The sequence below is a fragment of the Dendrobates tinctorius genome, unplaced genomic scaffold (assembly GCF_039654945.1).
Source record: "Dendrobates tinctorius isolate UK_male_01 unplaced genomic scaffold, ASM3965494v1 ptg000030l, whole genome shotgun sequence".
Taxonomy (NCBI): Eukaryota; Metazoa; Chordata; class Amphibia; order Anura; family Dendrobatidae; genus Dendrobates; species Dendrobates tinctorius.
In genome coordinates, this window is record NW_027361698.1 from 52,599,693 (window position 1) to 52,614,458 (window position 14,766).

Below are 14,766 nucleotides of genomic sequence, written 5' to 3' on the forward strand. Positions count from 1 at the left end.
TGTGTTACCCCACCAGGGATCTCTGCTTGCACTGTGTTGTTTTAACCATTGGTCTCTAAGTTCACCTATTTTGTCTATACTGGCCCTGATCTGGAGATTGCCAACAGGGTCGATATAATTACAACAGGTGGGACCAATTATCTGACACATTCCTCCTTCTTTTGCGGTCAGGTAATCTAGTACTATAGTATGTTGGTTAGTAACTACGATTAATTGTCTCTGTATTGTATTAGTTTCCTTTAAGAACTTCAAGAATCTGGAAAATCTGATTGTCCAGGTAGTCGGTAGCTTCCACTAATTTATCCCACATTTGGGTTATGAAGGGGTATATTAGCATACTACTGAATATTTTATTTGATATCCCCATTTCTACTAGATGCGGCCTACCATTTGGCTTATTGTCTGCAGACCTTCTATACGAGGTGTGAATTGGAACTGCTGCAGTGTCTATTTTACTATGAGGAACTATGAAAGTGGCTGGTGTCAGTTTAGCAAGAGTGCAGACCCCTCTTATGTCCGGGCTCACCCACCTGTAGGCACGATGTCCGCAAACCAAGAATACTCCGTCAGGGAGAACACAAACGTTACCAGGGGTCTGTATACATTGGTATAAACTCAAAAGTCCTGACCTACTGTAGGCTTATGGGCACACCAAGTATTATTCATTTGTTTTCCACTTACACCAGATGTACATTTACCCCTTTCTTTCCTTATTATTTTACCCGTAGATGATTTACAGCCTTCAACACCATCTTGGCACACCGTATCATTAACCTGTGTTTGATCGCGAGTGTATATGCGGAAGCAATTATTGTCCTCACCACAGGTATTTGCTCCAGTGTGTTGAAGACTGAACTACAGTCCATCATTGGGAATAGGGTCTGAGTGAGGGATTTCAGTCCTCCTCCTGGCGACCATATTACCGACATCTGAGTCATATTCCCGCCACCACATTTGTACCTTTAGGCCACGTTATATTAAACTGAAACCAGGGATTAGCGGCCCATTCGACTATAGCCAATGAGGCAGATATATCATGGGGCACACCTAGATTGAGTCCAAGTCTCATTGTGTATGCAGTGTGGGGTTAATACCTCCCATGGCTCCAGAGGTAAGGCTAAGTACGGCATAGTCCTCGCAGATACTGGGCTGTGTGTACAGATCCAACAGTCCTTCGGTTTCTGTCCTTCCATGTCCTTTATAAGAAGAGCATGATGCCGAATAAGTTTGTTGTCCCAATCAGCATTTAAGAGTTTGTCCTGTGTCTCTGTAGAGTGCAGTAATCCTGTCACTGCCAGCAAGGTGATGAGGAGTACAGTCATTCTGCTGTTGACAGGACCTTCTTGCAGTGACTGGCGTGGATCCAGGTGGGCTTTCCCTCAAGTTTTACTGAAGTGGATGTGGTCAGCTGGACTTGGAAGGGGCCGTCAAATCGTGGGTCCAGGCTCCTTCTCACGTGTCTGCGTATAACCACCCAATCACCTGGATTCAGCTGATGCACATCTGCACTGGCATTAGGATCTGGAATGTATGAGAACACATGTTTATGCACCACATTAAGTCTTTCCTGCAAGGCCTGGACGTAGGCTGTCCTAGCACCGTGTTGCATTTGTAGCACCTGTGGGAAGTACAGACCAGTCTTTGGTGCACTACCAACAGGACTTCAGAAGGAGACAAGCCTGTGTTTCTATTTGGAGTGTGTCTGACTGAAAAGAGTGCAAGCACTCCACCCAGCTCTTTCCTGTGTCTGTCATGGCCTTTTGAATTTTCAGTTTAAGTGTCCCATTTAGTCTTTCCACTTTCCCACTACTTTGTGGCCTATATGGTGTATGAAATGTTTGCTGTACACCCGGGGCCTGCATGACTTCCCTCATTATTTCTCCCGTGAAGTGTGTACCATACCATACCTGCAGATCAGTTCTTTCATCAGTTTGTCTGTAGTCATTTTGGCATTTGCACATTTTACCGGATAGGCTTCCGGCCAACCAGAGAAGAGATCTACACATACTAGGATATTTGCATACACTCCTACCTTGGTAGCTGTATGTCGTCAATCTGCAGTCTCTGAAACGGGTAGAGAGGCCTAGATGTCGCTTTCCTAGGGACCTGGGTTGTGCTGTGCACAGATGAGGCATGATTGTAGAAGTTTCGCGGCTGCGTAACTGAAACCAGGAGCGATCCAGAAGGCATCTACCATGGCACACATGTGACTTTTTGAGGTGTGAGTGGGGCCATGTGCTGCTTGCGCCATGATTGGGAACAGGGACTTTGGTGGGCACATTTTATCCTTATTCTCCCATACTCCATTTGAGTTCCGCTCAGCTCCCAGTCTCCCCCGGTGTACCTTCTCTGTTTGGGCAGCCTTTTTCCGGAGGGATTTCAGGACATCTAGACCCAATGTGGCTGGAATACGCTGACTCCCCGCCACCGTCCACTGCTCTCTCTAGGCCGCCTTATGCTATTTTAGCAGCCTCGTTCGCCCTTCTATTGCCCTCTACCTCCACGGAGTCACCTTTGTGTGTGCTTTTACCTTGACAATGCCAACCTGGACTGGTAACATCAATGCCTCCATCAATTGTTTCACCAGCTCTGCATTTTTAATGGGCTTCGAATCTGTGAAAATATTAGCGACTTTACCTGCAGCGGCTCTACACGCCTCAGTGAGTGCCTTCAACTCTGCCTCCTGCGCCGACATGTGAGGAGAGAGTGGTTCCGCTCGGATTACCTCATGTGAGGATACTACTGCATATCCAGTGTAGAATCATCCATCCTGGTAGTATCTGGGGCCATCTACAAAAAAGAAACTCAAAGTCTGCATTAGGAACAGGTTTTTCATGAACGTGTGCAAACCCAACTGTCTCCTGACTCATCAGTTCTATGCAGACATGTTCATGTGTCATGTCAAAGTATCCTTCCTCACTCACTAATACGGTCACCAATTACCCTTTTCTGAATCCATAGGCAGGAGGGTGGCTGGATTCAGAACGTTACATCTTTTGAGGGTGACATACTCAGGAATTAGTAGAGCACACTCAAGTCGGAGCTGTCTGGCCATAGAAAGATGTTTTGGTTGAACTTGTACGAGTATGGCATGGATGTCATGTGGGGAATAGATTGTCAAAAGAAACGTCAGTGTGATCTCACATGCCTTTCCTAGTAGTAGTGCAGCTGCTCCTACCGCACAGACACAATCAATTTTGTGTGAGGTCCCGGGTCTGATGACAAGTAGTCATAAAGTGGTTGGAATATTTGTGAAGCGGACCTTATCCAAGGCCTACTGTAGGTCACTAAACCTAGGAAAGTGCATAGATGCTGATGTGACCTGGGTAGAGGGAGATCTTGAATTGCCTGTTTCCTGTCAGGTGTCTGGTACCTTCGGCAATATAATGTCCCAACAAATGTCACCTTTTGTTTGTAATACTGTAATTTGTCACGTGAGACCTTGCAACCCTTAGGGTCATCCACGTACTGTAATAGTACAGTCAGCGGATGAGGTGATTGCCACTACTCAAGGATCCCTGCCATTGCTGCTGAATAGATGGTAGGGGAGTTTTTTTCCTCCTTGTGGGAGGACTGTCCAACAATATTGTTTACCTTCATGAGTAAAGGAAAAAAGATACTGACAGTCAGGGTGCAGGGGTACAGAGAAGAATGCACCTGCTAAATCAATGACTGTGAAACATTTTGACATTACTGGGATCTGTGACAGTATTGTGTGTGTGTTAGGGACGATTGAGGTCACACTCACTGTATAATCATTTATAACCCTTAAGTCATGAACCTTTCTGTTAGGCTGAGTTCACACGTGGCGTTTTTTTCGCGTTTCCGCGGCGGTTTTAACCGCGCAATTTTGCCGCGAAAAATAAGCATCCCATGCATTCCTATGGGATTCCTCAATACTGTGCTAATGCTGCGGTTTTTACCGCGGCGGAATCGCTTCGCGGTAAAAACCGCAGCATGCTCATTAATTTGCGGAATCGCGGCGATCCCGCACCCATAGGAATGCATTGTTCCGCTTATTTCCCCCATGTGGCTGTGCACACCATGCGAAAAGTAAGCAGAACAATTGTGGATGGTACCCATGGTCCGGAGGAGAGGAGACTGTCCTCCAGGCTTTGGGTACCATATCCCTGTAAAAAATAGAATTTAAAATAAAAAATATTGTTATTCTCACCCTCCGACGTCCCGCGCAGCCTTCCCGCTTCTCTTCACGCTCTCGTTCCCAGTAGTCCTTTGCGAAAATGCTCGCGATGACGTCCGTTCTCGCGGGATCGCGAAGTCTCGCGGTCATTCGCACGACGTCATCGCGAATCACCGCGAGACGTCGCGATCCCGCGAGAACTGACGTCATCGCGGGCATTTTCGCAAAGGATTACTGGGAACGGATGCGCGGGACGTCGGAGGGTGAGAATAACACCGTTTTTTTTTTTTTTTTTTACATTCTATATTTTACTACTGATGCCGCATAGGCAGCCTCAGTAGTAAAAAGTTGGTCTCACTTGTCAAACACTATGTTTGACGAGTGTGACCAACCTGTCAATCAGTTCTCCAAGTGATGCTACAGATCGCTTGGAAAACACTAGCATTTTGCAAGCTAATTACGCTTGCAAAATGCTAGTTTTTCCACGGGAAAATCGCGGGAATTTAAAATGCGATTTTCCCGCGGACTGGAATTCCGGAATTCTCGCGGTAATTTCCACGAGAGTTCCGGTACGTGTGCACTTAGCCTAAGTGTCAGCAAACCCTTGAGTCCTTTTTTTTCCTAATGGGATACAAAGTGGTGTCGCAGGGGGAAGATCTTTGCAGTCCAGGGGGGGTTTCTTTGCACCAGAACCCCTGCCTTAACATACTCTCTAATATCTCTGCTCAGGGCCATTGATTTGGCCAGGCTCAAGGGGTATTGCTTTAAACAAGGAGGAGTGGTTCCTTCTTTCAATTTAATCATGACAGGGTGAATGGGCAGCCGACCCACATCAGTTTTTCCCCTTGCCCAAACAGTGTCGGGCACTTGTCCCATTTCCTCATCCTCAGGCATTTTGGTGTCAGGTGTTAGTTTCACAGCTTTTGTCATATATACCATTGCCGCAATCTTACACAAATGATTATCTGAGAGGGGACTTGTGACGGTAATACCCTCTGGAGTGTACTGTATCGTGGCCTGGATCGCACTCAGCACATCTGCTCCCAGTAAATTCATAGGGGTATTGTCACTAACAATAAGTTTTGTAAGTACCACAATTCCAGCACCTCACTGTTTCTAGGTCCTTAGGTCCCTTATTACGTCTCCACTTTTTTTCCTTGTGCTCCAGCATACATGACAGGTCGTCTTATTGTCCTTGTTTGCTCAACTCCTTTTGCCACCTTTAGGAGATCTGTTGGATCTACATTTCTCCATTCAGGTCTGGCTGTCTGTACTGCGTCTCGTAAGCCTTTGCTCATACCGTCAATTAATGCATTTACCAGTATCTTAACGTCAAGTGGGCTTATTGGACTGTACCCCATGTCTGCCCATTTCAGCTGTAACCATCCAAAGTACATCTCCACACTCTCTCCTTTTTGCTGTGTCACGTCAGTCAGGAGAACGGACTGCTCTGATTGTTTCACTATAGCCCATTGTTTTAGTGATTCACAGTATGTCTCCCCAGACCGTGCAGATTTATCATCGATGCCCCAAGCCTGATTCTTTGTCACATCTGTGTGTGTCTTAATTATATGTCCTAGTGCGTCACCTGCCTTTAAACTCACCAACCTCTCTAGGTCTGCCCAGCTACACTTATATGTCTGCTGTACTTCCTTTATGTGTCTGTAAAACGGGAATGGTTGGTCTTCAGGGTCAGGCAGCTGCTTCAGCAAAGCTAGCTGGTCAGAGGGGCTCCTGGGATAATACACCTGCATCTTTCTTATTCTAGTCACACTTCTAGGTCCTGATGGGGTTGGTCGTCTGATGTCTACTGTCAGCTTACTCCTCAAAGGTCAATGTCCCCACTACCCACTATCCACACTATTATGTCAGCTTCTTATAATCTTGTCTGGACAGGATCTACTGCAACTCGCTTAGGTAAGTAGCACAGGTCACACAAGTAGCTATTCAGTCTGGGTTTGTCTGAGTCTGATCACAGTGTTTACAAGTCCATCTGTTTTGTCTGGGTCTCTGGTTACACTTTGTAAATCAAAACATTCATAATACACCTTCCACACTGCTGCACATTCATTCTCAAACATCATTTATTCACTTGCTATTTTCTTCCCTTGTCTGTGCCTTTTTGTACATCCAAACATTCACACTCTGGTATTTTTGCCTTTTTTTAAATATTGGTCCAACCTGTTTTTCTGCTTCCTTTCTTCTCTGTCTTTTACAATTTGCATAGCTGTCTTGGATCTCATTGGGGCACCGACTGTACACAGAAAAATTTGCCATGGCTTCAATCTTTTTCTGCCGACAGCTCACCTTTCTTCTGAAATGCCCTCCCAGTGTACCTGGACCTCTGTCTTACAGGCCACACTTAGCAAGTCAGAGAGAGCCTGCCAAGGTGTAGCGGGAAGGCTCCTTGCCTCTCACCCGGTAGACCTACAGGATGTAGCGGGAAGGCTCTCTGCCTCACACCCGCTAGATCAGCTGGCTAGAATAGGATCAGGCCTGCATCCTTCCAGCCCAGCTCCATGGATTGTTGTGGGAAGGCTACTTCAACTTAGACAGCTCACCTTTCTTCTGAAATGCCCTTCTGTGTGTCTGGACCTCTGTCCTACAGCCCACACATAGCAAGTCAGAGTGAGCCTGCCAATGTATATCCAGAGGGCTCCTCGCCCTCGCCTCTCACCCACAACAAAAAAACCGCTGACTAAAGTAAGAAGGCCCAGGTTTGATAGGCCTCTGACCTACTTCATCAGCCGTACAGTCGGCTACCTCCTCTGTTGATACACAATTTGCTATACAAATCAATCACACAACTAGAAGCAGGTTCAAACACATTAATGACCAAACAATCACTTACAATGACCAAACAATCACTTACAATTCCCTTCTAAATTAGGCACCATATTTTACTTTTAACTTCCAACTTCAACTAAGTACTGTTGCTTTAAAATGCACAAATCTTTCAGCGCGTACCTTACGGATAGAATTACAGAGAATTTTGAGCACAGCTCACACTCAGCAGAGATAAGAGCGAAGGGAGAAGAAAAACTGCGCAGCGCCATCCTTCCCCCCTCCCATCAGCATTCTGTAGTTCATTAGACTTATCAAAATCAATTTCTACAAAAAAAACTCAAAATCACGGGATTTCACTGTAAGAGCACATAACTGTATAATGAGATTAACCATGCCTTGCCCTTTTTCTGGCCAAATGCATTCAGGAAACTTTACAATGTAATGCCACATATAACACGAGCTATATCATTAATCAATTCATTCAGTCTCAGATGTAGATTTGAAATATCTATAACGCATCTGTCCGGGATTCCACCACAACTAGAAAGGTAACAAATCTCTTGACACAAAAATGATGTGTGATGATTCATTTATACGTGCTCATTCACGGATTTTTTTATACTCAATTACTCATCTCTCATCTTATTCAGAGGCTCTCATAGACATATATACAAGGATTCACACAGCCTGACTATCTTGCACTTTGGATATGATTGATATTTTAACCTACAGCAGTGTCCACTGACACTCCGAGAACACCAAAGCCCACTTCATACACAAGAAACATTGAAAACCAGAGCAACCAAAAACCACAGCCTTATACAAATTTACTGGCAATCCAAAATAACCACTGCACAGAGTCTATCCCAGACTTTTTGCTACACAGTACACCAGTACACAACCAGCTAGTATATTAGTATATTGCCAGAACAGTTTAACAGATAATACAGATGACAATTATTATCTTATTACTCTATTATTCAACTCTCATACAGACATACTCACCACTCACTGGTGATGTGGGTTCTTTTGAACCGTGCTGTTACAGTCTTACCCAGAGATATGTAGACATCCTTAGAAAGGTTGCAGATGCAGAATCAATGTAAGAATAAATGTTCTCACCTGCTGCAGCCTGGATTCTGCATTTTCAACCTTCCAGGAAGCTCCCACATACGGATTCCGAATAGACTGGTTTCCACGGTCCCTGTTGGGCGCCAAAACTGTCGTAGCTGCTTTTGTTCTGACCAAGCGTCAGCTGTCCATATCACCAGTGAGTCCGAATTGTGAGGTTTCTCGCCCTTCTGTTCACAAGCGCTTGGAGACAAAGTGACACACACACTGGTCGTGGCTAAATCACTTTATCTGACGTAATGAAATATAAGACATGTTTTTATACCATTTACAACAATATGTGACTCTATGGAGCTCATTTGGCCCCCACCATCACCTCAGGGTCGTACGTACCTTGTTTACAATATACCCAGAACACGTTGTTGTGAACAAATATGATAACAAGTATAGTTTCCTTGAAGACAGAGACTACTAGTCTACATAAGAATAATTCTAGCAATAATAAGGCAAAAGGCAATTGAAGTCTTAAAGGCATTTAAAGGGATATAAAAGCAAACCATTAACTCTTCTATATCAATTGGAAGCCATGTGGAGGTATCATATTTTGACACAATACAGTGACATATTAAATGTTAAAAGGCTTTGTGTGCTACTTATAGACTAAGTGAAGAAGGGCTTTAATAGCTAGGTGGTTAGTTAGCTTAAAGAAGACACTCAATGTACTTGCATTTTAAAAGTCACTTCCTGTCACGTCCGCACATATCTGGTGGATGGCACAACATATAGGTACAACAGGCTGAAATAGGGAGAGGAAGGCCCTAACAGTAGGGAGTGAGGGCTGAGACACCTCCTTACACCATTCTGTGTCTGTCTTTACGTTCCTCCTATTACCCTATGCGGGTCCTTCCCCTTGTTGCCGTCGCATGCCTAGTCCCTGGCTGTCATCGCTGCTGACCCTGAATAGTACACTGGCCAGCAAAGATGCTAGCCTTGCCATCACAGATAATATAACACAGGGAAAGAGGCAAACAAGTATACAATAGAGCTTAGAATCTGCTGCAACTTTCCACAGCAGCAGATTAAACGGTACCAGGATAACAGAACTCCAACAATGGCAATGCCACAGTCACAGGAGAGCACTACACGATCAACTGATGGGTCATGGGACTATTTAAAAGGATCTGGACGTGTTTTCCAACCAAAATCAGCTGACCAGCCTAAAAGAAGCTGTCAACAAGAGACTGGCATTAACTCTTGCTGGACCAAAGGAAAAAAATACATTTAAATTTCAGCAGACCAAGACCTGCCACAAATCTCTTAATGATTCATGACAGTTCCAGTCATTTACAAAGTCTGAATTGACCTCAAGCGACTCAGAAGAGGAATTGTTTGTGATCAATAAGTATATTAAAACATTCACAGTACTCTATGCTAGCATTTACAAAGGTTTAGAGGTGAAAGTTCATGGAAGTACATTAATTTACCAAGGAACTCTATGTAAAAAACTTTTGTACAGACAATATTCTGTTCTGCAAATGCATTGGAAAACATGTAAAGCTCCATACACATAGCTTCTAAAACAAATGCCCATTATTAAAAAGGTGATCATAAGTCAATTTTAAGATTAATGAAGAGTTGAAAAATAAAATCATCTCACCATTATGTCCTTATTCACCGTCTCATGACCAGTAGGAGTGAATGTTGAGGTTTTGTTATGGTTTTTATCACTTTTTTGTTTCAAGATTAGCAGCATCATACAGCTCTATTTTTGTGTAGACATGATTAAGCAGTCCCTATCTTCTTTCAACCAGCCAACAGTTTATCTTTTTCCCAAAGGATCTGCCAGATGATTCAATGTGCATCATCTTCATCATGCATATCATCATATTATTTTCTAACCTTCACCCTGCAAATATCAAGCCGCTTTGACATTTAGCAACCAATGTCCTACTGATGTACCAGCAGTGTCCAGTAATTTACTGATCCAATGATAAAGAGGTCCATGGATTCACAGGTCAACTTCAAGATTACTTGACACAAAACTTGAATTCACTGCGTCCTGCTCTACTGGCACCAATACAATTCTGCACCTCCCATCAGGTTCCAGAGCAGACTTACAACAGCACTCTTAATTCAACAGCACTCTTTTCCTCAGCCTATACTGTATATTTGTTGGCACCTAGTGTTGAGCATTCCGATACCGCAAGTATCGGGTATCGGCCGATACTTGCTGTATCGGAAATCCGATACCGACTTCCGATATTTTTTCAATATCGGAAGTCGGCATCGGAATCGGAAGTTCAAAGTTGATTGACAGCCTGACGTCATCATGATGCGCGGTGTGTGCGCATCATGATGCGCCGTCATTTCGGGCCTTCCGGGGGTCTCTGCCGGCCTGCCGGGGGGCTGTGCCGGCCTGCCGGGGGGCTGTGTGGACTGCCCGGGGTCTGTACCGGCCTGCCGGGGGGCTGTGCCGGCCTGCCGGTGGTCTGTACACCCTGTGGGGGTCTGTACCGGCCTGCCGGGGGGCTGTGCCGGCCTGCCGGTGGTCTGTGCACCCTGTGGGGGTCTGTACCAGCCTGCCTGGGGGCTGTGCCGGCCTGCCGGGGGGCTGTGCACCCTGTGGGGGTCTGTGCCGGCCTGCCGGGGGGCTGTGCTGATGTCCGGGGGTCTGTGCAAGCATCGTCCGATGGGACTACAAGTCCCATCTGGCGATGCCTGCTACCATGACAGTGATTGACACATTAGCCAATGATGGGACAGTAGTAGTCCCATCATCCGGCTAATGTGTTAAATGTTAAAAAAAAAAAAAAAAAATACTACATACATACTACATGCATGCTACATACATACTACATGCTACATACATACTACATACATACCACATATATACTACATACATACTACATACATACTACATACATAACACATATATACTACATACATACTACATATATACTACATGCATGCTACATACATACTACATGCTACATACATACTACATATATACTACATACATACTACATATATACTACATACATACTACATACATACTACATGCATGCTACATACATACTACATGCTACATACATACTACATATATACTACATGCATGCTACATACATACTACATGCTACATACATACTACATATATACTACATACATACTACATACATACTACATGCATGCTACATACATACTACATATATACTACATTCATGCTACATACATACTACATGCTACATACATACTACATACTACATACATGCTACATTCATACTACATACTACATACATGCTACATTCATACTACATATATACTACATGCAACATACATACTACATATATACTACATGCATCATACATACTACATATATACTACATGCATGCAACATGCATACTACATATATACTACATGCAACATACATACTACATATATACTACATGCAACATACATACTACATATATACTACATGCATGCAACATGCATACTACATATATACTACATGCATGCAACATGCATACTACATATATACTACATGCTACATACATACTACATATATGCTACATACATACTACATATATACTACATGCATGCTACATACATACTACATACATACTACATATATGCTACATACATACTACATATATACTACATGCATGCTACATACATACTGCATGCTACATACATACTACATGCTACATACATACCACATATATACTACATACATACTACATGCATGCTACATGCTACATACATACCACATACATACTACATACATACTACATACATACTACATGCTACATACATACTACATATATACTACATGCATGCTACATACATACTGCATGCTACATGCATGCTACATACATACTACATACATACTACATGCTACATACATACCACATATATACTACATACATACTACATACAATACATTCATACAATACATACATAGACATACAGTACATATAACATAGAGTAACATACTTACCAATACTTGAGAACTGCAGCAATGGCATAAAGTGAGACTAGGGACTTTTTTTTTTTTTTAAGTGGCTGAGGAATACAGTGCGGAAGGATACCTACCTTCCGTCATTGGATTCCTGCAGCCCGTAGAGAATGGCAGCAACAGCTGATGCTGCAGTTCTCTACCCAAGATCGTCGTGGGACACACTCGTGGACTGCTTCGGATCGTGGGTGAGTATTTTTGTGGTTTGTTATGTTAATATTTATTCCGTAAAAGACAATGGCTTCGGGGAACAATGTGACAAGTATTGGTAAGTATGTTACTCTATGTTATATGTACTGTATGTCTATGTATGTATTGTATGAATGTATTGTATGTAGTATGTATGTAGTATATATGTGGTATGTATGTAGCATGTAGTATGTATGTAGTATGTATGTAGCATGCATGTAGCATGCAGTATGTATGTAGCATGCATGTAGTATATATGTAGCATGTAGTATGTATGTAGTATGTATGTAGTATATATGTGGTATGTATGTAGCATGTAGCATGCATGTAGTATGTATGTAGTATATATGTGGTATGTATGTAGCATGTAGTATGTATGTAGCATGCAGTATGTATGTAGCATGCATGTAGTATATATGTAGTATGTATGTAGCATATATGTAGTATGTATGTAGTATGTATGTAGCATGCATGTAGTATATATGTAGTATGTATGTAGCATATATGTAGTATGTATGTAGCATGTAGTATATATGTAGTATGCATGTTGCATGCATGTAGTATATATGTAGTATGCATGTTGCATGCATGTAGTATATATGTAGTATGTATGTTGCATGTAGTATATATGTAGTATGTATGTTGCATGTAGTATATATGTAGTATGCATGTTGCATGCATGTAGTATATATGTAGTATGTATGTTGCATGTAGTATATATGTAGTATGTATGTTGCATGTAGTATATATGTAGTATGAATGTAGCATGTATGTAGTATGTAGTATGAATGTAGCATGTATGTAGTATGCATGTTGTATGTATGTAGCATGTAATTTTTTTTTTTTTTTTTACATTCAACACATTAGCCGGATGATGGGACTACTACTGTCCCATCATTGGCTAATGTGTCAATCACTGTCATGGTAGCAGGCATCGCCCGATGGGACTTGTAGTCCCATCGGACGATGCCTGCACAGACCCCCGAAGCCTGCACAGCCCCCCGGCAGGCCGGCACAGCCCCCCGGAGCCTGCACAGCCCCCCGGCAGGCTGGCACAGCCCCCGGCAGGCCGGCACAGCCCACCGGAGCCTGCACAGCCCCCCTGGCAGGCCGGCACAGCCCCCCGGCAGGCCGGCACAGACCACCGGAGCCTGCACAGACCCCCTGGCAGGCTGGCACAGCCCCCCGAAAGGCCCGTACAGACCCCAGAGAGGCTGTACAAGGGAAAAACAGGATTTTTCTTATTCCGATACCGGAAGTCCCATAGACTTGAATGGGACTTCCGGTATCGGAATCGGCGATACCGATACTTTTTTTTAAGATCGGCCGATCCATTCCGATCCGATACTTTGATGTATCGGACTGTATCGCTCAACTAATGGCACCTCTTCCTGTTAGTGATACCCAAGAAGCCAAGCATTAGTGTTGCTACCTATGTTGGCAGGGCACAGACCCAAAAATTTAACCACAGGCTACTATGTCAAAAATCACAAATGACAAAGTACAGAATTATATGCACAGTATAAAATAGGGAGTACATTTATGTAAGATGTATAAAGCAAAAATGATAAAAGACAAAGCAGTTTTTTCCAAAACAGCTGAGCAGTTTGCCAGGCAACTAATTAGCATCTGAGTAGAAAATATAGTCTTTTTTCCCTTACTTTCTTACTACAAGACTGCAAAAAAAGTGACAGGATGAAGTTGTTAAGGAGGCACCATAAAGAACTAAGTTGATTGATGGTTTATATTGGGAATAAGGAAAAGCAACAAGAGTAAAAAAGAGTGGCAGGAGAGTAACCAAGTTGCAGAAGGACTTGCAGCTTAAGTAGGACAAGGGGGTCTCTTTATTTTGTTGCACATTTCCAATATCAATAAAGCTAAAAAGGACCAGATTGGCTGACACATTTCTTCAAAGCTGAAGCAATCACACTGTGATAGTGGAAATTAATTCGGTTAGTTTAATTCTACACCAATAGAAAGGAAGACTGGAGTAAAGAGCACATCCAGTGTGAGCTTAGTTCTTCTACTGGCAGGAGGTAGATTTGGACCTGTGATCCATCAGCGCCTCCCTGTGGTCACACGCTACATAACACGGTAATTGCAACCTATCTATACCCTATCCTTGTACTACACTCTTGACTGTATACCTGTATATTGTTCTGTAAATATATGCCTGTATATTTCTAGTGCTCCTTTCGGCAATTAAATATAAAAATGGGTAATTAGACGTACCGGTAATTGTATTTCCAGGAATCCATCCTGGCAGCACCATGGAGGACATCCTTCATATCCGTAGTGGGACAGGAAACGAGAGTTTAAAAGAACCCTCCCCCTACCACCCTTCAGTGATTTTCCAAAGTAACACATCTGGATGGATGCAAAAAGAAAATTTTTATTTGAACAAAGCTGTCATACAAACGTTACTTCACATTAGTATGGATTATTGCAGTAGAGAGGGAACTGATAGTGCTGTCAGGATGGATTCCTGGAAATAAAATTCCCGGTAGGTCAAATTACCGTTTTCCAGTTCACCACCTGACAGCACCATGGAGAAGTACCAAAGGAT